The following is a 27,175-nucleotide window of genomic DNA, read 5'->3' as shown; positions in this document are numbered from 1 at the left end:
AGAGGCTGGCTCTTGCATGAGAGCCCACTTCTCCACTTTTTCCTTGCCTCTCTTTCCTCCACATATGCAAAAATGCCATGTAAAGCGCACTATTGTACTTACTTTTACTTGCTCCTATAGGTGCTTAAGCTTGCCACATAAGCATAAAGTCTGATGTGGTTAGTTAATCAAGAAGAGAGAGACTAGTTTGGTGACCCAAGGAAGAAACGGTGCTAAGCGCATGTACCTAGGTCAAAAGACAATTTTGAGTCTATAGCTAATTAAATGAAGCAAACTTAGCAACACCATTTCATTGGAAGAGGCAACTCCTTGGCAAATGCAATAAATACACGTGCTTAGCACCGTTTCTTCCTTGAGTACGAAGAAAGAGATAGAGAGGAGTAAAAAAATACACTTATAGCCAACCTTGTTGTAGTATGAGTGACTAAGTGATGACTATGTATGACATGCCAACATCAGATATCCTAACGCACCGTGTTAAATCTCCAAGGGCGCGACCGCACGAGCGACACGATGGTCATGGTAGGCGCGACCATGATACGAGCTACTGGCAGCCCTTGGATCTGAGATCAAACGGTCACATGCTAAGTTGCTGAAAATTTGCAGAATAACCCTCCAGGATAGGATATTCACCCATAGGTCTAGAATCACGCCATGCAACCGTTCGATCTCAGATCCAAGGGCTCTCGGAAGCCCGTATCATGGGAGAATGGAAAGCCACTACCCTGCCGTTCGGACGCTGGCAGTTCGCTCCTACTCGTCCCCGCACGTCCTTCAATACTACGATGGTTCGCTCCTAGTCGTCCCGTCCATTCACATTACGGCAGTTCCACTAATCCTAACCCTCCTCCAAATCCATGGCGTCCCAAATCTCCATGATCGGCGGTGAGTACAAGGTTAGAACCATCACCGGCGATGAGTTCGACGTCATCTACACCCGGTCTTCCGCGATGGTGAAAGGATGCCTTTCTCGCTTCAGACGCATGTTCGAAGACTCAGATGATGAGTGGGTCGCTGGGGTAGATGTTGAGTACACCACAGTCTTGGGACGAGAGAAGGATCTAAAGGACGAAGAGAGGAAGAAGCCCGCCATGATCCAGGTTTGCATGAATAACTTATGCTTGGTCTACCACATATGCCATGCCGACGTTGAGTGGCAGGATTTTAAGGACTTCCACGAGAGCAACCTAGTCAAATTCGTTACTGTAGACTTTGGTAACGACAAAGAAGTCCTGCATCGGATAGGCCTCGTTGTAGGCAACACCTTCGACCTCCAGAAGAATTGGCTGGTGTCCTCTCATCAGCCTTCAATGCTGACCCTGACAGGAGCCATGGTTCATCCTTCGTATGATAAACTAGAGAAACCTCCATACACTTTCATCATCATGCATGGCAGCGGAATGTACTAGATATAGACCACATCCACTACGCTGCAATGGGTGGCTACCTTTGCTTCAATATCTACAAGGGTTGGATGAAGAGCAACAGCCAAGTGTGCGGTTCAAGCAAAGAAGTATCGGCCAAGAGGAAGAGGGACAAGGACGAAGTCGAGGACGTGGACAAGGACTCCGAGTAAGGTGGCAGTGTCGTTGCTCATGGTGGTTCTAATGCAGTGTCTACCGGAATAGTTGCAAAGTTTAATTTCAGGTGTGCTTAATTTAATTTGAGGGGTGTGTTGTGCTGAGCCCCCAGCAGAACTATGTCATGTTTCTTCTTGTTACTTTAACTCTTTAGTACGTACATACTAGTATTTCTTACATTTCATCTTTTAGTTGGTATAGTACTACCACTCGTTTCTTCACATTATATACGTACAATATATATGGCCAACATCATATAGCCAGCAGTTTAGTTGTCAAAGAATTTCAGGGTGCTTAGTTTTGTTAAAGAATTCCAGGATGCTTAGAGGGTGCTTGGATCCAAGGGACTTATTTTAGTCTGACTAAAAATAGTCTCTTTTAGAGGCTAAAGTTCCAAGCACCCCTGACTAAGGCTGGTTGTAACGGGGAGTATCATATACTAGTATCATGCATATGATATTAGTGTATGATACTACCTCCCTAATGCATAATATCACATATTAGTATCATGTAGTACTCTATTTATTGCCATGTATGACACAAAGTAGCATAGTATTTATTATGATACGGTATCATGATATGATACTCCACCCTCTTTTTCTTCATTTAATACTATGACACCTCATCAAAATTTCCTAGTTGGCATGCATGATACTAGTTATGATACTACCATTACGACCAGCCTAAAGAGGGGCTAAAACTAGTCTTGAGACTAAATTTTTTTAGTCAGGGGTACCCCTACTAAAATGTGGATTAGTCCTCTCTCTACTCATTTAACTCCTCTCCTTTAACATAGGCGAGTTCTGGATTGGAGGGTTTGGAGGATGATAAATGCTCATTAACTTGATTTTAGCCTTTTTAGTATTTGGATCCAAGCATGGGTGAGGCTAGCATGTTTTAGTCCCACTACTTTGAGTCATGGGACTAAAACATATCCAAGCACCCTCTTAGTTTTATTTGAGGGGTGGGTTGTGCTGGACACCATTATTGTGACTAGCCTTTTTAATAGTACTATATGCATAATTTGGCGACGAGCGCTCTCTATATGTACCACTTTTTTTAATTTCAATTTTTGCTCCATGGCGCAATCCATCGATACTACTGTTGTACAAAAGTATACATTTTTTAAAAGGCTAGAGTACTGTTCATCACATATATAGCCAATTAAATTCTCAACCTAGAACGACGTGCATGCCATGTAGTAAACCGATACGGAGGAAGTATAGTAAAAATGAGGTGATTTTACCGAGCGATCGGCGGGGGAGCATGGCCTGTCATGCGGTCCCACGTGTCATGATGTACCAAGGCGATGCGCGTGTCCCTCTTGAGGGAGAAGCAATACTAGTACGTGGTTTGAGATGATGGCGAACCGAAGTGTGAAATAATGGTTGCTTCGTCCGTCTGGGAAAGTGCGGCATTGTGATTTGACGTCTCATTGCTCATTACTACTACTGGGCTGGTACGAGTGGGGTGCGTCCCCCTGCTGTTATGCACTGTTATTTGGTGCTTGACACGTCGACCCGGTTGCTATATGTCCCACATGTCGGCGACAGGAAGTACATAATTCATGAAAGGGAGCGTCGACGGAGGAGTATACTACAGAATTCATGAAAAGGTGCGACTTAGTTTTGGAAAAATCTGTTTTTACGGAGTACATACCCACTAGGGTTTATAGGGCTCATCTAAAAAACATTTGTTTTTCCATTTGATAAGTCTCAATTCTACTATACTAGTAGTAGTACCATTACATGTTGGATTTCGAGGTGCGTTAGATCACCCGACGCAAGCAGTGTCAAGAGGAAACTAACCAATGCATGTACAAGTTCATGGAAATTTAGTGGTCATTCATGCATTCGTTCTAATTAATGCCTCGATAAACATAACTTCTTGAAAAAAACGAGTGTACTAATTACTTGTGCAAAATACGAAATTAATTCGACCACTCACCGTCTACCTTGGTTGGAGAGATTTTGAAATTGAGCCATAAACTGGAAAGGAGGGAGTAGTAACTTTTGTCTCGATTACTATTTGTGGCCTTGTATAGATGCAAAATGTATTTTTTTATAGTGGCCTTGTATAAGTAAATGGAGGGAGTACTAACCAAAGTATGTAGTAGGGACGAGGAGTAAATGGAGGGAGTAGTAAATTTTTCTCCTCGTGTTGCGAGCCACCGTGCGCGTGGGCGAGGGAGTGGGCGTAAGGCGTACTAGTAGTAAGCAAGCTTCACCTCATCCTGCGAGCCACCGCGCCCGTGGGCGGGGGAGATGATGTACTAAGCAAGCTTCTCCTCGTTCTGCGAGTTGACGGGACACATCAAAAGTACTCCAGTGTATAGAGCCTTGCCTCTAAGGTAGGCCCCACATGGTTTGCCTCTTTTTTTAATTTAACATAACACGTCAAGTCGCAATTTGTTTGTTCACCCGTGGTAGACGGTCCTCCCTCCACCAAGTGGACAACCAGTACACATGCCAAATTACCACGTGGGCTGCCTTTTTCATACAGAAATGAGCTCCACCATGTACCCGCGTGGATGTGATTGGGAAAGAGACGGGAGTATGTGCGCCGTGCGTGCACCTCTTCTCTTCGTGCACGTCCCCCACCTACGTGGGTGTGTGAGAGAGAGATACAAACCTAGACATAATGCGCCGTCCATCCCCATGCCTCTGCCCAGTTCGACCACCAGTCACCACCACGCCCCACTCCTCTTCACCTTATCTCTCATCTTTCTCCCTCCATTTTTATATACAAGGGGCCACTATCAAAATTACAATTTGCAGATATACAAGGCCACTAACACCAATCGATGCAATATTAATGGTGTTTGCCTTGTGGTACTAGCAAAGGAGGACATTAATTATCCCTTGCATGCATGCGGGAGTTTGTAAAAAAAATGCATCTTGATGTTCTGTGCAATGCAGAGGCATCTTGCTAGTCCATGAAAACAACACATGGCAAAATTCCACGGCTTGGGGCAGCAACTAGCTCCGTCGGGCGAGGGGAGGGAGGTGGATCAGCGAGCTGCATAGCTCGTATCTGGCGGGCTACCCAGCCGGCTTGGATGCGGAATAACTACTCTTCGTAAGCCATTGTAAGAGTGGACAAAATGGTGGAGGAGATAGGGGAGCGGCCCGGTCATGAACGGACGTGTGTCCAGAGTGGGTTTCTCAGCTTCCACACGGACAGGTTTCATGGAGGCGTTTGAATGCAGCACGGAGGCGTGTTTAGCCGGGCGTGCCGCGAGTGGTGCCCTCGACTCTGTCCTAGCACACCGCGCCGTTCTTCCAATGACATGTGGGCTCTTTGGGTGCATGGCATGCATGTCAGTGACCCAACGCAGGCAGCGCACAGCAGATGAACCTTTGGTGGGCCAGGGCGGTCAGAAGCGGGCATTTCATAAACCGATGATTGTTCATTGAGTGTGACATCATCTTTTTCATGTAGATAAGCCTACTATGTTGATAGCCCGTTCGATACATTGTGATTCATAAAGACCGCTGTAAACATCAATGTTCTGCTTATCACAGATAATATTGATTAATACCTGTAACAATCCATGTCCTTAACAAAAGGTGCATGCACGTATAGGTTGAACGTGTGTCTTGCGTCGTGTGCTGTGTGCATGCAGGTGTGCGAGTGTTGCGTGCGTGCAAGGGTACGTTTCAGTGTTGCATGCATGGGTGCGTACGTGCGTGTGTTCGTGAGTGCATGTGTACGTGTCAGTGTTGCACGCCAGCATGCGTGGGTGTGTACGTGTCAGTGTTGCACGCCTACATGCGTGCGTGCATGTGTACGTGCGGGGTGAGGCTACACGTCAGTCGACCGACTTTTTCATCTCTGGTCATAAGATTTTCCAGCCGTTGGATACGAAATCAAGGGCCTCCAGTTTATCATCAAACTCCACCCCCCTGAACCACCAGCCACCACCGGCCGAACCGCCAGCTCCCGCCGCCGGCGGCCGGCCCGCCCTCCCCGAAACCACTCATTTATTACCATTTTGTTCTTCATATACGCGCTGACGGGTGGGCCCTATGGTAATGTGTGCTGCTGAATGTGGACTGTTTGACTGGTCAATTGATCATGTTATCAACAAATTACGGAGCTGTATGGTGAGCCAGTGACCGTATGATCACCCTAAAATGTACTCCTATTTTATTAACACAGTACAGACTCAAACTACCATTTCTTTCTTTCATATACGGGCTGATAGGTGGGCCCCATGGTTACGTGCCCCAATGGTGCAACACTAGTTGCGCCGCATGGAATGTTTGACTGGTCAATTGATTGTGTCATCAACAAAATACAGAATTGTACGGGTGAGCCAGTGACCATATAATCATGATATGTATTTGTTTAACATGGTACAAACACAAGGGCTCATATATACGCGCAAGCACTCACCGCTATAAGCGCACACACGCGAACCCTACCCCTATGAGCACCTTCGAGAGAGTGGGCCAACATATATGATCTTGAGATTTTACGAAGTCACCATAGGTGCCTCGTAGTCGAGTGGAACGTCTCCTCCCACTAAACGTACGTCACCGGAAAATACTGAAATTAACACAAGATAAATGCGAGCACCGGGACTTTAACCTTGGTGGGCTTGAGAAACCGCTGTCCTCTAACCATCCAACCACATTTTGGTTAGCACGACAAAAATGTATGTGGTGACCGTGATGAGCTTATTCTGAAGTCCAGTGACCATATCGTGCTTTCGCTTCAAATAAAATGACCGTAAGTGTCGTCAACAAAATACGGAGCACGCATCAAATGCAAATTTCGTCAGTGTCATCAACAAAATATGGAGACGTATCGTGAGCTAGATACCATTGTACTATTTCATATGCTTATTTTCTTAGTGTCCAATTGCGTGTGTGGTGTGGTGGGCACATCATTTCTAGTTGTGGTGGGTCAACATGAAGACTCATGGGTCAGTTCATCCTGCGCTACATATAGGTTGGACCAAGACGTGTTATACGAAGACCCATGTGGAGGACCCGGCGTACAACACGAAGCTACCAGAGTCGCGGAGGACTCTATCCCCACTGGTGATAAGCCGACTATATATGATTTGTAACCCTAGGCCCTTAGTATGTTATACAAGCTTGGGGGCTAGTTCGTCGATAGTATACACACACGCACAATGCCTGGTATTCACGTGTACTTTGTACACACCCCTATCACTAATATACAGTACTGGGAGTAGGCTCTTTCTTCAACTGCAATTGAATTATAGCATGTGCATGTGTTTATTTCATATTATCGATCCATAGAGTGAGAGTGGTTTGAAATACAGGCAATGGATGCTTTTGCAATTCATATATAAACATTAATTAGTGCACTCCATGTTGTTAGTGTGAAGCACTTTATACATTTGTCACTTGCATGGATACATTCCAAATTGCTAGCTACAAAATAGAATACATGTCGAATTCAACATAAAGGGGGTTTCGAAGATTCGAATTCATAGGAAGTGCATTCATCTATTTGAACCCGAGATAATGGCATTTGTAAATCAGATGTAAAAGGGGGCATCAATCTTTGTTGTGAGTTTGAACATGCTATATATATTCATACGCATATCTAACTTTTTTTGCAACCAAGGAGATTATATCTGGAACCATGCATGAACTGAGGTAAGTTGCATATTTTTAAATATATACTCGTGTACAATGTATATTCAAATGGAACCCCTCCATTCCAAAATAATCGTAGCTTTAGGATTTTCAAGAGTAAAGATTTTTGAAGTTTGACAAATCCTAAAAGTTCAATTCAAGAGAACCGAAAACGTTAAATGCTTCTGCTCCCAAATATTGAGGGCTCCTTTGATTCAAAGGAATTGCATAGGATTTTTGGAGGATTTAAACCCTTAGGAATTTTTCCTGTGATGCTCGTTTGATTCGTAGGATTGGCATCCTTAGGAATTTTTCCATATGATCCATTTGTACTACATTTTGGAGGAAAATTTCCATCCACTCAAACCTCTTTGTAGAATTCCTTTGTTTTTCCTAATGCTATCAAACATTCTTTCAAATCCTGTAGGATACTATGGGACATGTCACCCTATTCCTGCATTTTTCCTATTCCTTCATTTTGACAATCCTGTGAATCAAACAGGCCCTGAACGAAGCGCCAAATAGGCCTCTGGTCACCCAAAACCGCGCGAGACTAATGTTTTGGTGGTAGGAAATTACTGTCCTGACTCTGGCCCGTGTAGCCTATCGGCCTGATGTCCAAAGGTCTAAACCGGGGTAGGTTTGTAACTTCACCAAGACGCCAGAGAAGCATTCATACGCCGTGGGCGCCTACCCATGCGCTCGGCCGAAATCTATCCCGCCCACATTTGGGACACCTGGCATGACTGTCCTACCCCCAACCCGCAATATGTCCGAAATTTTAGATGGGGGGAAAGTTTGTAACTTTCCCCAAATTTCAAACAAGCGCATCTCAAACCGAAACATTGTTCCCCCTTAGTTCCCCGCCTCCCTCCATTTCCCCATTCATACTCCGTGGGCGTGAAAACGCCCTCTCCACCAGCCGCGAAACCCCAGCCTCCTCCGTCCTCCACCCCATAGCGGCCAATCCACCGCCGCCCTCCTCCATCACGCCGGAGCCGGTACCCCGACATCGTCATCCAACGCAACCGCAACTGCAACGCCCTCAAGGACTTAGCAGCTGAAGCCGAGGCAGAGCTGCCTCCACGACACCGACGCCGACGTGCGCCGTACCAGAACCACTCCGACCACGCCGTCCTACGCCTCACTACTGCGGCTCCACTGTCACAACCGTCCACCGCACCGGAGCTGTTCCCGCTACGCCGTCGTTCGCCACCTCGGATCTGCTTCCCCGCCGCCGACTGACTGCCACCGCACCACACTCAACAACTTGGCCATGGGTTTGTCCAAGGCTGCACCGTCCTCCACAACTTCTGGTTTCCGGCGAACAACAAGAAGATCGTCGGAAAAACAGAAGGAGGACACAGCACTGCCAGCACAAAGAGGTACTCCTCTTCCCTTATTCATGCAAATCTTACGTCTCCGCTCACACCGTATTCATCCCACGAAAGAAACTAGTTGGGCGCTTCTTACTGCATCTTCTTCGTGATACTAAATGCATAAGGTTTCCTCCCTTTTACTATTTCACCTTTGCTAGAGGTCAGTAGCCCGCCTGGATTTCAATTCAGGGTCAGTCGAGCCACAATTAAAAGAAGCACCACCCACTTAGGCGCGCGGAGCACCTAGTCTGCCTGTTCCCCGGGGAAGCGGCGCATCGGTGTCTATCATAGGGGTGTGGGGTGCAGGAGCTGCTTGCGCCCGATCTAGAGGTCGGCGGGGCTTGAATGGATGGCCAGGGGGGGCGGTGCCAAGCACGGCGGTGCGGTGAGGTCGAGGGGAGGGCGCAGGCAGGGGAGGAATACTGGGCCAGTGGTTGCTGGCGTTTCGAGGAAGATCGTCAACACTGACTCGCTGGAGGTAGATGAAGGCGATCTGCCCGTTCTTTGTACATCAGACGGTGCATAAAAAATGGACTAACCTATTTGCTTTCACTCGACTGTTATTTTCATAGAATCCTGTAGTACTTTAGTGTGCCATGCATGTTGTAGAGCTATCATATGTCTCCCGTCATTTATTTCTCACCGACCTGCTATCTGCTACCTTTACACTGTACTAATTGTGCACACACTTCACCCATACTCACACTATTGTTTTTTTATGCATGGGTATTTTAGACTCTGACGCAGTGTTGATGAATGCAGAAAAGAAAAGACAGAAGTCGCTCCAGTGTAATTCGAAGATAAGCACTAAGCGGTCCAGCGCTCTAATGGGTACAGTGTCAGCAGTTGGAGACAGTAAACTTAGCTCTGCAGTTGATGATCTCAATTGCCACACACAACCATCCCAGGTGCTTGCTTTAACTTCGCGCTGTCAAATGTGGTTGCATGTTGCATATGGTGTCTAGCTTGTATTGCTTCCAATTTGGTTAAATTGCATCTGCTTACTTTACACATTATACCTTTGATAATGACACGGCTTCCTATTTTTGATACATACTACATATGTCTATTAACCATGTTCATACATCAAACTAATTCTCTTTTGTATCCCTCGTCAATCACTTATGATGAGACAGTCACCCGGGTGGGTTTCTGTGAGATGCCATACTCGTTTAAAGAGTGCATTGTCATCCTCCCCACATGATTCTCAAGAAACAGCAAGGCTAAATGAAGATAGTCAACGTAGCTCTCTAGTTGATCACCGCAATTCCCCCACACCACCATCGCAGGTGCTCGCTCTTACTTGGCAGTGTGATATGTATTGTTCGTCTTACATGAAAGTAGTGTTCATCAGTATCATGCATCAATGAGTTCTGCAGAGCAAATTTTATTCCTTTTTCTTGTGGGTTTGACTTGACAAGGCAAAATCAAGAAAGAGGAAGGAAAAGAGTAAGGAAGGCGATGATGGTGGTCCTCTGCAGCAACGTAAACGGAGCATCTGTACCGATTCTCCTTGTACTGATAGTGCATTACAAGGTCCAAGTCTCCGCTCCCCTACTCCACCATCCAAGGTTCTTGCTCTAACTTGGCAGTGTGATATCTGGTTGCATGTTGCATATGGTTTCTAGCTCGTATTGCTCCTAATTAGTGTAAACTGCATCTGCTTAGCTTACACATGATACATGTGAATATGACACGCTTTCCTGTTTTGGTACATACTATATCTTATGATAAGGCACTTTTCTTGTGTATCCCTCATCAATGCTCCTAATTTGTTAAATTGCATCTCCTTAGCTTACACATTATACATGTGAATATGACACGCCTTCCTGTTTTTGGTACATACTACATCTGCCTATCACACCATGTTCTTACATCAAACTACTGTTCTTGTGTATCCTACGTCTATCGCTTATGATGAGACAGTCACGCGCGTGGGTTAATATGAGACGCAATACTCTTATAAATAATGCAATTTCATCCTCTCCACATGATTCTCAAGAAACAACAAGCCTAAATGAAGATATTAAACGTAGCTCTGTACCTGAAGACCACACTTCCCCTACACCACCATCACATGGGCTTGCTCTAACTTCGCAGTGTGATATGTGGTTGCATGTTACATACGGTGTCTAGCTTGTAATGCTTCTAATTAGGGTAAATTGCATCTGCTTAGTTTACACACTATACCTGTGAATATGACATGCCTTCCTATTTTTGGTACACACTACATCTATGTGTTAACCTTGTTCTTACATGAAACTACCTCTCTTCTGTATCCTGCATCAATCACTTACGATGAGTCACCTTTATTCGTTGCATATTGCATATTATTTCTAGCATGTTGCCATGTATTGCTTCTAATTTGGTCAAATACATTTGTTAGGGCACCCTTTTAATTTGGCAGACTGATATTGGTTTCATCTTTCATATGGTTTCTAGCTTGCATCGATTCTAACAAGTTCAAGCACCTTGTGCTTAATTTACACTTTATACATCATACATGTCAATATGTCACACCGTCCTATTTTTCATATATATTCCATCCTCCTATCATGCGGCTGCCTTACATGAAAGTAGTGTTCGTCAGTATCATGCATGAATGAGTTCTGAAGAGCAAATTTTATTCTTTTTTCTTGTGGGTTTGACTTGACAAGGCAAAATCAAGAAAGAGGAAGGAAAATAGTAAGGAAGGTGATGATGGTGGTCCTTTGTAGCAACGTAAACGGAGCATCTGTACCGATTCTCCTTGTACTAATAGTGCATTACAAGGTCCAAGTCTCCGCTCCCCTACTCCACTATCCAAGGTGCTTGCTCTAACTTGGCAGTGTGATATCTGGTTGCATGTTGCATATGGTGTCTAGCTCGTATTGCTCCTAATTAGTGTAAACTGCATCTGCTTAGCTTACACATGATACATGTGAATATGACACGCTCTCCTGTTTTTGGTACATACTATATCTGTCTATCACACCATGTTCTTACATGAAACTACTCTTCTTGTGTATCCTGCATCACAGCATCAGTCACTTATGATGGGACACCTTTAAGTTGGCAGTGTGATATTGGTTTGCGTCTTGAATATGATTTCTAGCATGTATTGCTTCTAGTTTGATGAACGCCACCTATGACGAGACAGTTTTAACTTGGCAGAGTGATATTGACTGCACCTTCCATATGGTGTCTTGCAGTGTTTCTAATTTGTTGAAGTGCCTTCTGCTTAGTTACCACATCATAGGTGTGAATATGTCAAGCCGTCCATTTTTTCGTACACATTCCATCCTCGTATCATGACTTTGCCTTTCATCAGAGTAGTGTTCGTCAGTATCATGCATGAATGAGTTCTGAAGAGCGAATGATATTCCTTTTTCTTGTCGGTATGACCTCAAAATGCAAAATCAATAAAGCCGAAGGAAATTGGCAAGGCCTTGTATGATGGTGGCCCTTCCGAGCAACTGAAACGGAGGTTCTCTACAGATTCTACTCCGCCATCCTCCCAACAAGATTCGCAAGACAACGCAAGGCTAGACAGTCAACGTAGCTGTGTAGATGATGAGCACATCTCCCCTACTCCACCATCACAGGTGCTTGCTCTAACTTGGCACTATTATATGTGGTTGCATGTTGCGTATGATGTCTAGCTTGTATTGCTTCTAACTTTGTTGAATTGCATCTGCTTACTTTACACATAATGCATGTGAATATGACATGTGTTCCTGTTTCTACATCAGACTACTATTCTTGCATATCCCGCATCAGTCGCTTATGATAAGGCACCTTTAAGTCGCCACTGTGATATTGGTTGTGTCTTGCATATGATTTCTAGCATGTACTGCTTCTAATTTGTTGAAACGCCATACAGTTTGAACTTGGCAAAGTGATATTGGTTGCATCTTTCATATGGTGTCTAGCTTGCAGTGCTTCTAATTTGTTGAAATGCCTTCTGCTTAGTTACCACATCATAGGTGTGAATATGTCACACCATCCTGTTTTTCATACATATTCCATCCTCGCATCATGTGTTTGCCTTTCATCCGAGTAGTGTTCATCAGTATCATGCATGAATGAGTTCTGAAGAGTGAATTTTATTCCTTTTTCTTATCGGTTTGACTTCACAATGCAAAATCATTACAACTGAAGGAAATTAGTCCGGCAGTGGATGATGGTGGTCCTTCGGAGCAACTCAAACAGGGGGTCTCTACAGATTCTACTCCGCCATCCTCCCAACAAGATTCGCAAGACAACACAAGGCTGGACAGTCAACGTAGCTGTGTAGGTGATGAGCACATCTCCCCTACTCCACCATCACAGGTGCTTGGTCTAACTTAACACTATTATATGTGGTTGCATGTTGCGTATGATGTCTAGCTTGTATTGCTTCTAACTTGAATTGCATCTTCTTACTTTACACATAATGCCTGTGAATATGACACGTGTTCCTGTTTCTAGAACATACATGTAGCGACCCGACCTCAGATGGTCAAGTCTCTGTGCTTCAGTGTCATCCCTAGATCGGTAATGCTAACACACACAGTACTCAAAGGATTTATAACAGAGTGGCAATCACACACTTATTAGATCGAATGTCTCAAGAGAGAACTTAATACAATAACATGGCTTAAGGCCATCTAATACGATAACAGCGGAAGGCTTGGAAGATAAAGTGAGTCCATCAACTCCAATGGCATAGCTGAGCTGCACGGCAACGACCTAACGAATCTTACTCCTCGTCTGAAAAGTCTGCAACATAATACGTTGCAGCCCAAAATGGGCCAGCACATGGAATATGCTGGCAAAATAACACAGTAGAGCAAGAATAGAGTAATGCTAACACTACATGCATATTTGGCTGGTGGAAAGCTCTATGGTTATAGTTTTTGCGTAAAGCAAATTTTTCCCTACAATAAAGGAATAGATTTTAATTTAACTATATGGTAGTTGAAACATCATTGAGAAGGTTCCTCCAACTCAATCCTAATTAAAGTGATTAACATCCCAACAATATTAATTAAGAGTGATGAGATACATGTGATAACCCAAATACTAGATACTCAAGAATTGTCCATAACCGGGGACACAGCTAACCATGATTAGATTATACACTCTACAGAGGTTTGCGCACTTTTCCCCACAAGACTCGATCGCCTCCGTTGGATTTTCTCGCACTACAAGGTGTTTGAGAAACAGATGACCGAGACACAGTCTTTCAGAAACATTAACTCTCTACTCCAGACAGACCATACCAAACCTACATTCCCACTACATGCTGATCTGCCTCTTCAAGAGCTTCACGTAACTTACTCAACTATGCTAGAGCCCATAATAGCTTGTGGCCGCACACGGAAGTTTCTAGCACGAATCATCTTAGTTCCCTTTGAGCCTGGGTGGCGGTCCATAGGAAGATCACACGGGTACTCCGGGATTTCAAAAAAAAATATAGACAACACTGGGTACTCCAGGTGCCTCAATCCACCCAGATGTTAATTTAAATTGCCACCTTAAGTTGAAGCATTAATTAACAATCTCACATATGTCATGGATTTCACTCAAACCCAACTCACGTCTACGAGCATAGCATAGCAATATAAGCAAACGTAGAAGTAACTCCCAAAGGTTTGAATGTAACAGGGTAATAGGTTCTACCTCAACAACTACTTCCCAACCCACATGTTAGTGGCATCCTAATCATGCAATGTTTGAGGATTGGAACTAATGCATAAAAACTGGGTATGAGAAGAGTATGATCAAAGTGTTACTTGCCTTGCTGACAATCTGCAAAACCTAGGGACTCGTAGTAGCACGCTTCACACTCCGGGTGTTCTATCGCAAACAAACAATAACTTACATAAGCAACAAGCAACGGTGCGCAAGCAAAACTCAAATAACAGAGATTAACTGGAAGTTTCAACTTAAGAACTCCGGTTAGCAAAAAGAATCAAATCAAACGGAGCAACAAAACTCAAACGGCGAAAGAGAAAAGCTTCGTTTTACTAATCTGAACCTAGGTCAAATTTTATAGTAGCAAAAACTTATTTGAGTTGGTTAAACGGAAATAGGGTTTCGAGACGAAACTCTAGGCGCTTGAATCGCCTGATTCCGACTAACGAGCGAAAAGAAAAACAGAAACTAAGATCGGATCAGAAATCACGATCAGAGAAAACGCGGAATAAATCCGATAAAAGAAAACTAATGAACAGACTAACGAACGAGCGTTCGTTAGCTGTAACTAACGGGCGAAAACCGTTCGTTAAAACGAATGTACGGACGAACGTCCGCTAACTAAAAGAACCAAGAAAAATCGGCGAATCCGAAAAAAATGGATCCAGGGTTTCTAAAAAATGGAACGGTTTTTATAAAAAAACCGGCGGCGGAGTCTGGTGGCTACCTCCAGCGAGGGCTCCGGCGGGGCGAGGTGCGGGCGGCAGGGCGGCGGCGACGGCGGCAGGAGGTGCAGCACGGCGGCGGCGGCAGCTGCGGGCGGCGGCGGCTGGCTCGGCGCGGGGGCGGCGGCGGCTGCAGGCGGCGGTGGGGTGGTGTTGGGGCCGGGGGGTGGCGGCTATATAAAGGGGCGGGGGCGGGGCGGCTTGCTTGGAGGAAGGGCAAGCGGCGGCGGCAGCGGCGCGCGCGCAGGGAGGCGGCGACGGCGGCGGGCCGGCCTGGCTCGGCTGGGGCTTAGGCCCAGTCGGGCGCGGAACCTTTTTTTTAAATAATTTTGCCGACCAAAATAAAATGCTAGAAAAATAAATAAAAATCTAAAAATGCCAAAACAAAATTTCACCGTCTAAATAAAATATTTAGAACGAGATGAACATTTTCTTGGCCCTAAAATGCAATTTTGAAAACGTGCAATTTTTCTAATGCAAATAAAATCCAAATAAAATCAAATAAATGGTTTTAATATTTTTCCTCCGATATTTCAATTATTTTGGGGAAGTCATATTATCTCCTCTCATATATTTTAATATGAAATATTTTTCGGAGAGAGAAATAATTAAAATCAAATTCCTCGTTTCATTATTTGATAAAAAACAAATATGAAAACCGGGAAACCCCAACTCTCTCCGGAGGTCCTTGAGTTGCTTAGGATTTTGAGGATTGCGGAGCAAAAATGCAATAAAATATGATATGCATGGATGACTTATGTATAACATTCCAATTTGAAAATTTGGGATGTTACAAACCTACCCCCCTTAAGATGAATCTCGCCCTCGAGATTCGGGTTGGCTAGAAAATAGGTGTGGGTGGTCTTTGCGGAGATCATCCTCTCGTTCCCAGGTGGCTTCATCCTCGGTATGGTGGCTCCACTGAACTTTGCAAAACTTGATAACTTTACTGTGAGTGACTCTGCTGGCAAACTCAAGAATCTTTACTGGCTTTTCCTCGTAAGTCAAATCACTGTCCAACTGAATTGCCTCCAAGGGTACTGTATCCCTTAACGGTATATCGGCCATCTCAGCATGACACTTCGTCAGTTGTGAAACGTAGAACACATCATGAACTCCTGACAATCCTTCGGGTAACTCCAACTTGTAGGCAACTTCTCCATACGTTCCAAAACACGATACGGTCCTACAAATCTCGGAGCTAGTTTCCCCTTAACTCCAAAACGTTTCACTCCTCGCAAGGGAGATACTCGCAGATATACTCTGTCTCCAATTTCATAAGTTACCTCTTTGCGTTTTGAGTCCGCATAACTCTTCTGTCTGGACTGCGCAATCTTTAGTCTATCACGAATCAATTTAACCTTCTCCTCAGACTCCTTGATCAAGTCTGGTCCAAACAATTGTCGGTCTCCTACCTCGTCCCACATCAACGGTGTTCCGCACCTGCGTCCATACATGGCTTCAAATGGTGCCATCTTCAAACTGGCTTGGTAGCTATTGTTGTACGAGAATTCTGCGTAAGGCAAATTGTCATCCCAACTAGATCCATAATCTAGCGCACATGCTCTCAATGTGTCCTCCAGAATTTGGTTCACTCTCTCAGTCTGTCCATCTGTCTGCGGGTGAAAAGTTGTACTGAACTCTAACCTTGTTCCCAAAGTCTGATGTAACTGATGCCAGAACTTTGAAGTAAACTGTGTTCCTCTATCTGATACGATGGTTCTCGGAACTCCATGCAGATATACGATCCTGGACATATAAATCTTGGCCAACTTTGCACTGGTATAAGTGGTTTTCACTGGGATGAAGTGAGCCACTTTGGTCAAGCGATCAACTACTACCCATATGGAATCATATCCTGCTTTAGTCCTGGGCAATCCGGTGATAAAGTCCATGCCAACTTTATCCCACTTCCATTCGGGTATCGGCATAGGCTGTAATAGTCCTGCTGGCTTATGATGTTCTGCCTTCACTCTCTGACATACATCACATACGGCCACATACTCGGCAATATCCTTCTTCATACCGGTCCACCAGAAACGCTCCTTCAAATCCAGATACATCTTGGTGTTTCCTGGGTGTATCGAGTATGGTGAGTCATGAGCCTCTTGAAGTATTAACTTCCTGATCTCCTAGTTATTGGGCACATAAACTCGATCCTCAAACCATAAGGTATTGTGCTCATCTTCACGAAAACCTTTGGCCTTTCCTTTGCCCATCTTCTCCTTTATTTTGGCAATCTCCTTGTCATCCTTCTGAGCTTCCCAAATCTTGTCCAGCAATGTCGACTGGACCTCCATTGTTGCAACGAATCCTCTAGGAACAATCTCCAATTGAAGTTCCATGATATTCTCTGCTAACTCCTTCGGCAATCCCTTACTTTCAAGGATATTAGCATAACTCTTCCTGCTAAAGGTGTCTGCTACAACATTGGCCTTTCCTGGGTGATAGTGTAGCTTCATATCATAATCCTTTATAAGCTCCAACCATCTCCTCTGTCTAAGGTTCAGTTCCTTCTGGGTGAAAATGTACTTCAAACTCTTGTGGTTCGTGTATACATCACATCGGTTTCCGATAAGGTAATGTCTCCAGGTCTTCAATGCATGCACTACGGCTGCTAACTCCAAATCATGCGTGGCATAGTTCGACTCATGAGGTTTTAGTTGTCATGAGGCATACGAAACAACTCTTCCATCCTGCATAAGTACACATCCAAGTCCTAAGCGAGAGGCATCACAATACACTTGGAATTCCTTATGTATATCCGGCAGTGTTAGCACTGGTGTTGTAGTCAACCGTCCCTTCAACTCCTGGAAACTTGCCTCGCAATCTTCTGTCCATTTAAACTTAGTATCCTTCTTTAACAGTTCAGTCATTGGCTTCGCAATCTTGGAAAAGTTCTCAATGAATCTCCGATAGTAACCTGCGAGTCCAAGGAAACTGCGGATCTCGCTAACTGAGGTGGGTGCCAACCATTCAGTGACTGACTGAATTTTGCTGGGGTCTACTGCTATACCTTCTCCCGATATAACATGTCCAAGGAACCCGACTTCCTTCAACCAAAACTCGCATTTGCTAAACTTAGCATACAACTGGTGTTCCCTGAGTTTCTCGAGAACTAAGCGCAAATGCTCCTTGTGCTCCTCCTTGTTCTTCGAGTATACCATAATATCATCAATAAACACCACAAGAAACTTGTCCAAATACTCCCTGATCACCTTGTTCATTATGCTCATGAAATAAGCAGGGGCATTAGTCAGTCCAAATGACATGACAGTGTACTCATATAATCCATACCGCGTTGTTAACGCTGTCTTTGGTATATCCTTCTCACGTATCTTCAACTGATGGTATCCCGATCTCAAATTGATCTTCGAAAACACTTTAGCTCCTTGTAACTGATCGAACAGATCATTGATCATCGACAGTGGGTACTTGTTCTTAATTGTCACTTCATTCAAGGCTCGATAATCAACAACCATCCTTAGGGATTTATCCTTCTTTTCCACCAAAAGCACAGGGGCTCCCCAAGGTGATGAACTTCTTAGAATGTATCCTTTTTCCAATAACTCCTTGATCTGTTTCTTAATTTCCTCCAGATCATTTGCGGGCATCTGATAGGGTCTCTTGGATATTGGTCCTGTTCCTGGCAACAGCTCTATCAAAAACTCAATGTCTCTATCCGGTGGCATGCTTGGTAACTCCTCAGGAAAAACATCTGGATAATCCTTCACTATAGGCACTTCCTCCTGAACAACTCTAGTAAGGGCATTCACTTGGATCCTCCTAGGCACATGCTTAGATACATACTTAATCCTTTTTCCCTCCGGGGTGGTGAGATAAATCGACTTACTAGCACAGTCAATGCTTCCTCCATACTTTGACATCCAGTCCATGCCTAATATCACATCCAATCCTTGTGACTCCAAGATAATTAGGTCAGATGGAAAAACATGTGTGCCAATGGTTAGGGGTATCTGGTCGCACCATCGGCTGGCCATGTATTCTGCTCCAGGTGAGCTTACTAACAGAGGGGTCCTAAGGGTTTGGGTTGGTAGTTTAAACTTATCCACAAATCCCCTTGATATATATGAATGCGATGCACCAATATCGAAAAGAACAAGAGCGGCAAATGACTTAACCAAAAACTTACCTATTACCGCGTCCGGCTGCTCTTCAACCTCCTCCACGTTAACGTGGTTCACTTGTCCTTTGTTGAATGGATTAGGCTTCTTCCCAGCACTACCATTTCCGTTTCCATTCTTTCCTTCAGGGCACTCCGTGGCGTAGTGTCCAGTCTTCCCGCACTTGAAACAGGTAACGTGACTTAAGTCCCTTTTGGCGGGTGTGGCTGGATTGGGGCGATTCTGATTATTATTGGTTCCGTTCCCATTCCCATTCTTAGCACCATTATGGTTATGCGATCCTCCTCCAGTGTGGTTGTGGCCTCCATGGTTATGAACAAGTCCTCCCGAATTCGGGGTTAGGCATGGCTTCTGCTGTGCTCCTGGGTTATACTTCCCTTGTCCATACTTTATCTTGCGGCTCTCAATCTGATGCTGCTTCCCTTCAATCATAAGGGCCTTATCTACCAACTCCTGGTAGTTGTTGAAGGTTGCTACCATCAACTGCATGCTCATCTCATCATTCAGCCCTTCCATAAACTTCTCCCGCTTCATGGCATCTGTGGCCACATCATCAGGGGCATAGTGGGATAACTTGCTAAACTCATCCACGTACTGAGCCACAGTACGATTCCCCTAGCATAGGTTGTGGAACTCCCGCTTCTTCATACTCATAGCTCCAGTTGAGACATGGGCCGTGCGGAAAGCTTGCTGAAACTGGTCCCATGTCACCATGGCTATGGGGTAGGTGACAGTGTAATTCTCCCACCATGATGCTGCGGGTCCATCCAACTGATGTGCGGCAAAACGCACCTTCTCAGCATCAGTGCATCTCGCAGTGGTTAACTCCCTTCCAATCCTGCGGAGCCAATCATCTACAACTATAGGATCGATGCTACTAGAAAACACCGGTGGTTGTAACCTTAGAAAGCGGGCTAGGTTGTCCATTGGTGGCTGGTTGTTGTTGTTGTTGTTGTTGTTGTTGTTGTTGTTGTTGTTGTTGCCCTGGTTCTGAACTAGCAATTGCATCAAAGTGTTCTGCTGCTGGATCAACTGGGTGAGCTCCGGTGGGAAAGCAAAACCGGTGTCACGTCTCGGAGGCATCTGATGGGCTTAGATGGAAGAGATCAGAATAGAAAAGTGGTCTAATGAGAAAACACTACCCATATGCACATGAGACAAACACAAACATTTCACTCAATCAATCAAGCAAGGGCATACAAACGGTCTAGAACTATCGCAAAAGTGCTCATCTAGTACTAAATACATGGGGGAATACTACTAATATATGGTGGTCATCTAGAAATTTTGATCGGTGGAAGACTCCATGATGTCTGCTCCAGCTTCGTCTTCAAAGTCATCATCACTAGGATCGGAATCAGCGTCGTCGATGATGATGTAGTCCTCGGGGCGTATCTCCTTGGGTTCTTCTTCTTCTTCTATTGGTGCTGGTCCTCCCATGAATACTCCGATCTTCTTGACTAGGTCGTCATTCTTCTCCAGTAGTGTCTTGATTTCCTCCTCATATCCATCGTGTGTAAACTTGAGTTCTTCCTCCAGCTCGATGATCCTAGTCTTCGCCTTATTTAAGTCCATCATGTCCGCACACATCTGGTTCTCCTGGCGTCGAATATGCTGGTTTAACTCCTGGATGAAAGCTGCAATGGATCTATCCTTCTTGGTGTTGATTACTTCCCATTGCTCGTCTCGACACCCACATATTTGGTAGATAGTGTCCTTAAGCTGCCTGTTGTAGACTTCTCCAATGCGTCCCATGGTAATGTGGGCTGCCATGCTCTTGCCTAGACTCCAGGTGGGTGCTTCGAAATAAAATTCTATGGGTTTGGAGGTTGGCGAGAATGTCCTTCCTGGAACTTGTACTTGAATCATCCAGCGCTCCTCTTCTGGTAAGGTTGCGTTGTACGTCCCGGTGAAGCTTGGTATTCCAATGTTCAAGTACCTAGTGACTTCCTTCAAGTGGCGCCCAAAAGGTGTGTCTTCATCCGGTTGTGCAAACTTGTTCTTCATCTCCGTCATCCTAAATGTAGAAAATGGAGAGGAGTCAGAAATGAGAAGAGAATAGTGATCTATGGCTTTAGCTTAGTGGTCGTGTCCTACACTCAACGTGTGCTCTGATACCATCTTGTAGCGACCCGACCTCAGATGGTCAAGTCTCTGTGCTTCAGTGTCATCCCTGGATCGGTAATGCTGACGCACCCAGTACTCGAAGGATTTATAACAGAGTGTCAATCACACACTTATTACATCGAATGTCTCAAGAGAGAACTTAATACAATAACATGGCTTAAGGCCATCTAATACGATAACAGCGGAAGGCTTGGAAGATAAAGTGAGTCCATCAACTCCAACGGCATAGCTGAGATGCACGGCAACGACCTAACGAACCTTACTCCTCGTCTGAAAAGTCTACAACATAATACGTTGCAGCCCGAAACGGGTCAGCACATGGAATATGCTGGCAAAATAACACAGTAGAGCAAGAATAGAGTAATGCTAACACTACATGCATATTTGGCTGGTGGAAAGCTCTATGGTTATAGTTTTTGCGTGAAGCCAATTTTTCCCTACAACAAACGAATAGATTTTAATTTAACTATCATGGTAGTTGAAACATCATTGAGAAGGTTCCTCCAACTCAATCCCAATTAAAGCGATTAACATCCCAACAATATTAATTAAGAATGATGAGATACATGTGATAACCCAAATACTAGATACTCAAGAATTGTCCATAACCGGGGACACGGCTAACCATGATTAGATTATACACTCTGCAGAGGTTTGCGCACTTTTCCCCACAAGACTCAGTCGCCTCCGTTGGATTTTCTCGCACTACAAGGTGTTTGAGAAACAGATGACCGAGACACAGTCTTTCAGAAACATTAACTCTCTACTCCGAATAGACCATACCAAACCTACATTCCCACTACCTGCTGATCTGCCTCTTCAAGAGCTTCACGTAACTTACTAAACTATGCTAGAGCCCATAATAGCTTGTGGCTGCACACGGAAGTTTCTAGCATGAATCATCTCAGTTCCCTTTGAGCCTGGGTGGCGGTCCATAGGAAGATCACACGGGTACTCTGGGATTTCCAAAAAAATACAGGCAACACTGGGTACTCCAGGTGCCTCAATCCACCCAGATGTTAATTTAAATTGCCACCTTAAGCTGAACCATTAATTAACAATCTCACATCTGTCATGGATTTCACTCAAACCCAAACCACGTCTATGAGCATATAATAGCAATATAAGCAAACGTAGAAGTAACTCCCAAAGGTTTGAATGTAACATGGTAATAGGTTCTACCTCAACAACTACTTCCCAACCCACATGTTAATGATATCCTAATCATGCAATGTTTGAGGATTGGAACTAATGCATAAAAACTGGGTATGAGAAGAGTATGATCAAAGTGTTACTTGCCTTGCTGACGATCTGCAAAACCTAGGGACTCGTAGAGCATGCTTCGCACTCCGGGTGTTCTATCGCAAACAAACAATAACTTACATAAGCAACAAGCAAAGGTGCGCAAGCAAAACTCAAATAAAAGAGATTGACTGGAAGGTTCAACTTAAGAACTCCGGTTAGCAAAAAGAATCAAATCAAACGGAGCAACGAAACTCAAACGGCGAAAGAGAAAAGCTTCGTTTTATTATTCTGAACCTAGGTCAAATTTTACAGTAGCAAAAACTTATTTGAGTTGGTTAAACGGAAAGAGGGTTTCGATACGAAACTCTAGGCGCTTGAATCGCCTGATTCCGACTAACGAGTGAAAAGAAAAACATAAACTAAGATCGGATCAGAAATCGCGATCAGAGAAAACGCGGAATAAATCCAATAAAAGAAAACTAACGAACAAACTAACGAACTAGCGTTCGTTAGCTGTAACTAACGGGCGAAAACCGTTCGTTAAAACGAACGTACGGACGAACGTCCGCTAACTAAAAGAACCGAGAAAAACCGGCGAATCCGGAAAAAAATGGATCTAGAGTTTCTAAAAAAATGGAACGGTTTTTATAAAAAAACCGGCGGTGGAGTCCGGTGGCTACCTCCGGCGAGGGCTTCGGCGGGGCGAGGTGCGGGCGGCGGGGCGGCGGCAGCAGGCGAGGCACGGCGACGGCGGCAGCTGCGGGCGGCGGCGGCAGCAGGCGAGGCACGACGACGGCGTCAGCTGCGGGCGGCGGCGGCTGGCGCGGCATGGGCGGCGGTGGGGTGGTGTTGGGGGGCGGGGTGGCGGCTATATAAAGGGGCGGGGCGGGGCGGCTTGCTTGGAGGAGGGGCAAGCGGCGGCGACGGAGTCCGGCTCGGACTCCTAGTCCGAGTCGGCGGCGGCGGCGGGCGGCGCGCGCGCGCAGGGAGGCGGCGACAGCGGCGGGCCGGCCTGGCTCGGCTGGGCCTTAGGCCCAGTCGGGCGCAGAACCTTTTTTTAATAATTTCGCCGACCGAAATAAAATCCTAGAAAAATAAATAAAAATGTAAAAATGCCAAAACAAATTTAGAACGAGATGAACATTTTCTTGGCCCTGAAATGCAATTTTGAAAACGTGCAATTTTTCTAATGCAAATAAAATCCAAATAAAATCAAATAAATGATTTTAATATTTTTCCTCCGATATTTCAATTATTTGGGGAAGTCATATTATCTTCTCTCATATATTTTAATATGAAATATTTTTCGGAGAGAGAAATAATTAAAATCAAAATCCTCGTTACATTATTTGATAAAAATCAAATATGAAAACTGGGAAACCCCAACTCTCTCCGGAGGTCCTTGAGTTGCTTAGGATTTCGAGGATTGCGGAGCGAAAATGCAATAAAATATGATATGCATGGATAACTTATGTATAACATTCCAAATTGAAAATTTGGGATGTTACAATACGTGTACATGATGAGCACATCTCCCCTACTCCACCATCACAGGTGCTTGCTCTTACTTGGAACTGTTATACGTGGTTGCGTTTTCCGTATGATGTCTAGTTTGTATTGCTTCTGATTATGTTGAATTGCATCTGCGTAGCTTACAACTTATACCTGCAATGATCACTTACCCATAAGACACATTTAACTTGGGACTGTGATGTAGGTTGCATCTTGCATTGTCTTCTAGCTTGTACTGCTTCTAATTTCTTGAAATGGCTCTTACGACGAGACACTTTTTACCTGATAGAGTAATATTGGTTGCATGTTCATATGGTGCCTAGATTTCATTTCTTCTAATTTTGTTGAAATGCCTTCCGCTTACTGTTTTTTCATACATATTCCATCCTCCTATCGTACGTGTGAATATGAAACACTGTCTTTTTCTGTATATATTCCATCCTCCTATCCCGCGCTTGCCTTACATCAAAGAGTGTTCGTCTGTATCATGCATCAACCAGTTATGCAGAGCTAATTTTATTCATCTTCTTGTGGTTTTGACTTCATAAGGCAATATCAGAAAATAGGAAGGAAAAGAGTAAGTTAGGGGATGTTGGTGGTCCTCTGCTCCGACGCAAACAGAGACTCTCTAGATTTGCCACTTCTACTGCTAATGAAGTTGAAGTCCCAAGTCTACATGATGAGTTCATCTCCCGTACTCCACCATCGCAGGTGCTTGCTCTAAGTTGACAGTGAGATAATTGGTTTCATGTTGCATATGTTGTCTAGCCTGTATTTCTTCTATTTTGATTAAATTGCACCTGCTGAGTTTATACGTTATACATGTGCATATGACATGGCTTTCTGTGTCTAGAATACACTCCATCTATCTATCATACCATGTTCTTACATCAAAGTACTGCTGTTGTGTATCCTGCATCAGTCACTCATGATTGGACGCTTCTAACATGGCAGTTTGATAGTGGTTGCATCTTGCATTGATTTCTACGTTGTACTGCTTCCAATTTTTTGAATTGCCACTTATGACAAGACACTTTTAACTTGGCAAAGTAATATTGGTTGCATCTTTCATATGGTGTCTAGCTTGCATTACTTCTATTTTCTTGAAATCCTTCTGCCTAGTTTGCACATCGTAGCTGTGAATATGTCATGCCGTCCTGTTTTTCTTACATATTCCATCCTCATATGGTTGTCTTACATCAAAGTATTGCTTGTCTGTATCATGCATCAATGAATTCTGAAGAGTGATTTTATTCTCTTTTGTTGTGGGTACAGCTTGACATGGCAAAGTCAAAAAAGAGCAAGGAAAATAATATAGTAGGGAGTGCTGTTACTCGTCGGGTGAAACGGAAAAGGTTCTGCCGTCGAGATTCTGTTGGTACTTATAGTGCAGTAGAAGGTCCAAGTCCACCGGCTAAATCTACAAACATAGTATCACCTGCTCCACCAGCTGCAACATCCGCTTCAACTGTACCAACATCTCAACCAGTTACTCGTTTGTTTGCTCCGGAACTGGCCAGTTCCCAAGCTGCCTTCACACCTAACACTACTTCTGAAGCACTGCTGGCACAACAGGACTTGGCAAGATCAGATGGACCTCATGAGCATCAACACCAAGATGGTACCTGACCGAGTCAAGTTGCAGTTGCATGCTCCTTTGTATGTACTCTCACAGTTTGATGTACACTAACACTTTCCATATTCGTTGTTGAACTAGCACCACGGCGCAAGCGGAAATAGACATCAGGGATAATGCTTGACAGATTAACAAAATCTAAAGGAGTAAGAATGGAGATCCATTTTGAGGCAGGTTTAAAAAGGCCACGTGATGCTACAGAGTCAGCCAAGTTAGTATCAGAGGCAGCCGTTGCCGTTAGGTGTCATGCACGTATCCTCCCAACGTGGATCCAGTACAGGAATGAGAAAGACAATACCCAGTTTAACACCTCCCTTGACCATTTATCCATAAGTAATGTTATTCATCGCAATTAGTAATATTGTCTTGCTCTGTCCCATACTTTCTAGCTTCCTCCTAATAAGACTTACATTCTTTTTTCAACAGATGAGGTTCAAGTTGGATCCGAAAGATGATGCAACTAGACAAGCATGCACTCATGTTTTTCAGTCTGCTCTACGACAGTATCGGTACCACCTTAGAAAATCTCACTTTGAAGGCAAGGCTAACAATGAAATCGCCCAAACATCTCTAGTGGAATATATTACAGATGAAGACTGGACAACCCTTGTTAAACACTGGTCTGATCCAAAGTATCAGGTAGGCTATATGTATTTGATCAGACCACATATTGAACTTGTATTTATGTATGTGCCTTACAAGTGTATCTTCTTCTAGGCTAACTGTTTGAAGAACAAAACCAACCATTCTAAAGTGAAATTCCAACAGACCACAGGATCTCGTAGCTATATTGCACACTGCGAGGCTCTTGTAAATAGCTGCTACTTCCTTCTTTTTTTTGTGCCATATTATCGTATCTATATTGACTTGTTCCAAATACAGAGGAAATCCCATGCGGACCAAAAAGAACTTGAACCGAATGCAGTGCAAATCTTCAAGGATTGCCACACCAGCAAGATGAAGGGCATGAGCACACCAGTTCAAGCCGCTGTTGTAAGTCCATACTCCTCCTGCCTTGAACTGATTAGTACTGTGATGTGTTCATTTAACTACTTGGTTTGCAGCCAATGTCAGTTACTCTGTTCACTTTTATTCACAGTTGTCTTAACGTATCATTTCACCTTACATGGTTTAAAAGAGATGACGGATATTCTTTTGGTCTTGATCTGTAATCTAGTTGTTATGTTCACGTGCGCACACAATGATAAAATAGCATGTTTGTTTTATATCTGTTTGCCCATGATATGAATGATGTCATACTATGTTCATCCTACTTTAAACCATGTCTCTTTATCCTTAGATGTCAACGAATGTAAGGAAATAGACAATACAGTAGGCATGCTACATGGACATATGTGCCGAAAGTGATTTTATTATGTAGTTGGCACTACAATACATGCTAATGTATTACAGTAGTTCACCAAAATAAGTTATGTATAAACATTTAACCTACTTTGTTTGTTTTTGTCTCATTAGTAACTTATCTGGTACACTAATCTACAAGTTCAAACTTTCAGGAAGCTATGGAACAAATAATTGAACAGCCACAACCA

The sequence above is a fragment of the Triticum aestivum genome, chromosome 3A (assembly GCF_018294505.1).
Source record: "Triticum aestivum cultivar Chinese Spring chromosome 3A, IWGSC CS RefSeq v2.1, whole genome shotgun sequence".
Classification (NCBI taxonomy): domain Eukaryota; kingdom Viridiplantae; phylum Streptophyta; class Magnoliopsida; order Poales; family Poaceae; genus Triticum; species Triticum aestivum.
The sequence above is the reverse complement of the archived record's forward strand: the minus strand, read 5'-3'. Positions refer to the sequence as shown.